A 5880-nucleotide genomic window follows, 5' to 3' on the forward strand; every position below is an offset into this window, starting at 1 on the left:
TATGAACTCGGAGCATCGGGAGGTGGTTTTTGGTGGGGTGAGATGATGTAGAGGGTGAGGAAGGGAAACAGAGAGTATGGGGTGACTGACAGGGCCAATGGCAAAGCTCTACATCAGCAACAGCGTGGCAGAGGCAGGGCCAAACAGGTCTTGCTGACTCACCCCAATGTAGAAGTGACTGAGATAGGTCTCAAGACTTGAGCCAGGCTTAGGCTCTCCCACAAGGCTGCAGAAACTCAAGCTAGGCTCGGATTTGTCCACATGGCACAAACCAGGGTCAAAATGGAGCCCACCATTAATCCATATATATTTTTTTTCAGTACAATTTCATAAGTAGTTTATTACATAAAATTGTATATATAGGATCCAAAGGACTGTCTTAGAAAATTAAAAAGCACATGTAATTAGATTTTAACAATAAGAACTTAAAAATTATAGTACAGCACTTAAAATCAAAGACTAGTTAAAAATGTAGTTCTATTTAGAACTAGAAATCAACTCTGCGTGCAGAGTGTCACTTAAAAGTTCCATGAAAATGTAAAATATTTCGATGAATGTGACTCTATCTGGGACAAACTTCACTGGCTTTCAAAACTTGACACTAAAGGAATTTCCAGTCCACACACGCTCAGAGGCTTCACCCAGTAAGCGCTATTATAATTCCATCCAGAGATCTTGAATACTCAGGTGTATAGATAAGATGTGATCCACTGTTGTGACAGTGGCATAAAACATCTTTAATGCATAGTTAGGACACATTCTAACACCAGGATCTTTTACACAGAGCTTCATCCACATCACAAATCTGTTCTGCAGCCAAAGACAGGCTTCTCACTGCTGATCCCCTGATTCTCTATGGCCTCCAGCTTGAGCAGTATTGTAGGAGACACAAAGCTTACATTTCATACCTAAGATATGGAACTGGACTGTGGATCGTCCATTACAGTCACTGCAGAGAACGTCAACAGTCTCACTCTGGTATTCCGATGGCATAGGAGTCTGTGCTACCTCAGTATCTAATTGCCTCCAGTACCGAGTCATGTCTAAGGCAGAATGCATACACAACGGGCATCTGTAACCTTCTTTCAACATTTCTTCATAACACGTTCTATGTAGGAGACGCCCACATGGCAAGACATGAAAAACAACACGGGAAGTGTGAATGTCCTCCAAGCATATAGGACAATTCTGCCGGGAAACATTTTCAATGCACTTATGTTTTCCTCGAAGATTCATGGCTAGGTATAAGTTACATTTCAAGCAATGGGAAAAAAAATCTTCCTTTGGACCAATCCTACAAATCCCACAGTTGTCACAATGATACTGCTTCTTATCTTTGTCAAACAGGTGGCAAATACGGCAGTAATAGTCTCCAAACAATGTGCTATAGTCTTCAGAAGTCTGCTGGGCATGCTGGAGGTTTTCACAGTTGATGCACCTCCTTCACTTGGAAACGGTCTAGCTGATGATCTTCATTGGTGTCATGACTTAACCGGCGAGTACAAAGCTTGTCACAACAAGGTGCCCTGAGGAGACAGGCTCTGTCATAGTGCTCGCAGCCCCTAGGCCCTTGAGCCAGGTTGCAGATGCCATCTTCCTCCACCGTAGCCGCCATCTCCTCCGCCACCTCCCCTTCACAATCCACAGAACCTTCCCCCAGCATGGAGGCCACGCCTTAAAGAAGCAGAGCGGGTCTGATAATCCCTCCTCCTCCTCCTCCTCCTCGGAGCACCTGCCACCAGTCAATATGGCGGCTGATCACGTGATCTGGAGCAGCCAGATTTCCGGTTCCTGGTCGAAGGGGCGAAAACCAAGTGAGACGCTTAGCCTGGTCGATGTTAGTCGCTGTCGTTGCTGGTGACGGTAATAACTCTTAGGTTGGCTCTTCTTTCCCCCAGCATTGCTGCCAGCCCGGATTGTGGGGCGAAGGAGACCGCCACAAGCCGGGCAGGCACTGCTGCAGACCCGTATATGTTAACATACGTTCTGCTTCGTGGCTCGTAGTTTACCTCTCCTTCAGTGCCAGACAGCTTCTACCACTGTGTCTGGCTTCTCCAGCAATAGACTCTCTCCCAGAGTTCCATTCTTCACACAGAAGTCCCACCTTCTATTTCCTGCATCTCTGTAGGCAGTTGGACTCTTTATTAGACCAATCAGAAGGTGACGGAGAATATATTTAAAAAACACTAAGACAAATGAGGTATGTGTTTTCTCCTTGCAGCATGTGCAACCCAGGTTTGAACTCAGGTCCCCAGGCTTGGAAGGAGACGTGTAGCTCTCCGCTCCCTGTTTTTTGACTATGCAGTTTCTTAAGATCCTTGGAAGCTCTTAGCTGGGGGAAGCTGCTGGCATTTTGCAAAGACTGTCATTGCCTCAAGGCTCAGAGGGAAGTGCGGTTAACCAACAGGTTCTCTGAATTTGAAAGATAAAGCAAAGTGAAGTGTATTGAGTTCATTCTTGATGAGCAAATTACATGCAATGCGCTGCGCTGCTTGTTCTGGTTCTGATGGTGAGATTAGGATATAGAAACCACAGCTAGTTTACAGAATCCCACATACATTGCAATATATATATATATATATATATATATATATTCATTCCCATGAGAAAGTTTACTTTATCAGTGCAGCAGAGTAGGAGATTAACAGCAGGTAATGAGAAAGGACTATTATTAAATTCAGTAAACTAAAATGACTACAAATTAAATACAGTCACATAAGCATGGAGATACTGGCAAGGTGAAACTGAAGGCTCACCTGGTCCTTAGTGACTGGGAAGTGTGTGGTATTCACAGTGTGGGTATCCTGGAGAAGGTTATGTGCTGGGCACAACAGGGCACAGCATAGGGGTTTGCACACATGGGATAGGATAGGAAATTCTCACAGAGCCAATATTCGTTCTGGCTTTTTTTTTTTTATTCCATATGTTCAGATCATGGTTATTGGTGAGCAAGTGGCTCAAAGGGGAAAGCTAACAAGTAAATAAATATATCATAAATAAATGTAAAATTGGATAGAGCCCTGAGCACTCCCTGAGCACTGAGGAAGGAAGTCACCATCTAAGAACCGGCAAAGGTGTTAGAAGATGCAGCATGTTGGAGATGAGGCTGGGCTGGAGTAGACTCTGAAGGTAAAGACTTGTTCACTCTCTCAAGGTCACTTAGGGATGGAAGGAGATTGGAGATTGGCCAGTTTGCGCTGAATTTTACCCAGATATTCACCTGGTTATGTGTAGGTGGAGTGTATATATTGATCTGGATATGTGTAGGTGAGAATGTAGGCCCAGTTAAGACTCCAAGTTGATTTTTTTCCAATACATGAAGAATTTCCCCCAGACACACCAATCAAAAGTAAAGACAAAGACAACCTGTGCATTGAAAATCATTTAATGCTATCTGTACGTTTTCACTTTGAGGTTAGATTTTCTCCTGTGGTTATTTGCTGACACAAGCTCATCTGTCTCAGAGTTAGGTAGTATGAATGAAGCCACTTGAGAACATTCAGGACAAGCACAGCTCACGAGTCCCTTCTGAATACCCCACAAACATCCTATCAAGGGTTTACACAGACTCACACATGAGCTGAGAATCTATTTTTTAAGCAGGATAAACGTGCCAACTCTAAGAGGATACTGTTTTGAAAGGTCACACATTTCATGATAAGTTTCTGAGTTCAGGCAGTCTCAGTTCTTATCCACTGAGAGTACTGTCCCCTCAAAGACCCTCATGCCCCCCCACAGAGGCAGTTCTAACTGGGTGCTGAGCCTCACAAAGCCCTGGAGCTCACACAACTGCCATTTTTCCAATCAGGTGGACCCTGTAAATAGCTGTTGTATTTTTGTGCAGCACAAGGCTGATTAAGATGAATTCCAATGGAACTATACGTGAATTGGGTGAAGGGTGGATGTACAGAGATGTGTGTGGTGATCACTGTGAGAATGACTGTCAGCAGAGTCCAGTGCTTTAGCTGACTGACAGGTGAGACTTTGCAGAACACAGCGAACACAGTATCAGCATTAAGCCTCTTAGGAAGGCACCCCCATTTTGTCCTGTTTCTACTGAAGTCCTGTTAGTTTCAGGAAACCAAAGAAGTGTGACGTTTGCCACAGCTACTCCTAGAGTGAGAAAGAGACAGAATGAGCTGCAGTAGAAGCACACAGCGGTCAGACTCCACAGTCCCGAATATACTTGGATAGATCTTGGTTTCGACAGTGTGTTTGCCATGCCACCCTGTGGAGAGCAGAGACATGGAGAAAAATGGTTACAATTTGTCTCCTCTGGCACAGACACAAACACACACACACACACACACACACACACACACACACACTCAAACCTTGTGAGGGAGTATATTGTGAGCATGATACTAAATTAGATTGGATTCTGGTGTGACACATGCTATATCTGCACCCAGAAGCTGATACTGACTCTGGATCTGAGTCTACATGGAGGTTTGATGCTCTGCCTTCTCAGCAGAGCACAGGATGCTGAAGAGTGCTGTCACATCCTGTGTACCATACAGTCCACTGATTCTACAACTAGTCTGCGGGCCTGAGAAGGATGTAGTCACATGCAAAGACTCCCACCCCCTGGAGAAATTCCCTAAAAGTGATGATGTAGGAAAAGCCACCAGCTGCATCTGCAGTTTTCAGAATGATATTTGAGCCTTAGAGAGACACACAGCTTATATGAACAGAGCCAGGCATTCCCCTTCCGATGTTCCAACATACCATCCTCGAATGCCTTGGGGATCCTTCATAACCCTCTTTGCACATTTTATGGCTTGAGTGATGTCATCCTGCAGCAGAGCTGAAAGACAGCAGTGAGGAAAGACAAGGACAATTATAGAACCCCTTCAGGTCAGATCCAGCCAGTTTTCTCTGTCAGTGAGCAGCACGAATTCAAATATTTATTTCTCAAGTGTCTGTGCATCTGTGATTACTGGAGACAGTCTCTTGATTCTTTCTTAAGACCATGTCAGCAGTACCAAATACAGATCTGAATTCTCATCTTAATGAGGGAATAAAATCACAGGAGCAATATTCTGTGCTTGAAAACAGCATGCTTATGGCTTATGTCTTAAAGCAGCTGGGCTCCTTCCGTGTGACCTGGTTTAAGTCACCCTATGTCTCACTTATAGAATCCCTGGTGGGTCTGGGATATGTTTGTGTGGTCCGGGGTTTGAGCATATGCCATTACTCAGGTTCTTAAGATCCTAGCCCTGATGAAAAGTAGTGAAGCCACTGAGATTGTGAGGACTCAGTGGAGGATGTGTGACTGTCAGCTAGGATAGGGGAAGATCCTGTTGATTCCCACACAGGGAAACAGAGCAGGCAGACAACTGTCACCTGGGCATCTACCAGTGACAATTTATCCTAAAGGAAAACCAAGAGCTATAGAGATGGTTCAGTGGCTAAGAGTACCCGATGCTCTTCCAGAGGATTTGATTCTTAGCACCCACATGGCAGCTCACAAGTGTCTGTAACTCCAGTTCCAGGATATCTGAAGCCCTGTTCTGCTTTCCACAGGTACCAGGCACACATGGTGCACAGACTCATATCAGGCAAACATCACACACACACAGACACACACAAAGAGAGATTAAATTAATGCTTTAAAAAAGAAGACAGAATATAAGATTGTTATGTAGAAAGCTTTTCCTAGCAGATTATAGCGAACAGAAAGCAAGGAGCACAGCTGCTTCAAGACATAAGACTTAAGCACAGAATTTTGCTGCTGTGATTTTATTCCCTCTTTAAGATGAGAATCTGGGTCAGTGTTTGTTGCTGCAGAGGTGGTTTTGAGTGATAGCCACATCAGGAAGCTGTGTAAACCTAATTTACACAACACTGTAAAATCTTTACATGACTTTATGTGAGCAC

The 5880-nt window shown here is 44.3% G+C and overlaps 1 pseudogene; it reads right to left on the reverse strand.

The window, feature by feature from the left end:
* Positions 1 to 831: 831 nt before the first annotated feature.
* On the reverse strand, positions 832 to 1615 carry LOC114613746 (annotated as a pseudogene).
* Positions 1616 to 5880: the final 4265 nt, after the last annotated feature.

This window comes from Grammomys surdaster, unplaced genomic scaffold, assembly GCF_004785775.1.
Source record: "Grammomys surdaster isolate TR1022 unplaced genomic scaffold, NIH_TR_1.0 126271, whole genome shotgun sequence".
In the NCBI taxonomy this organism is placed as follows: Eukaryota; Metazoa; Chordata; class Mammalia; order Rodentia; family Muridae; genus Grammomys; species Grammomys surdaster.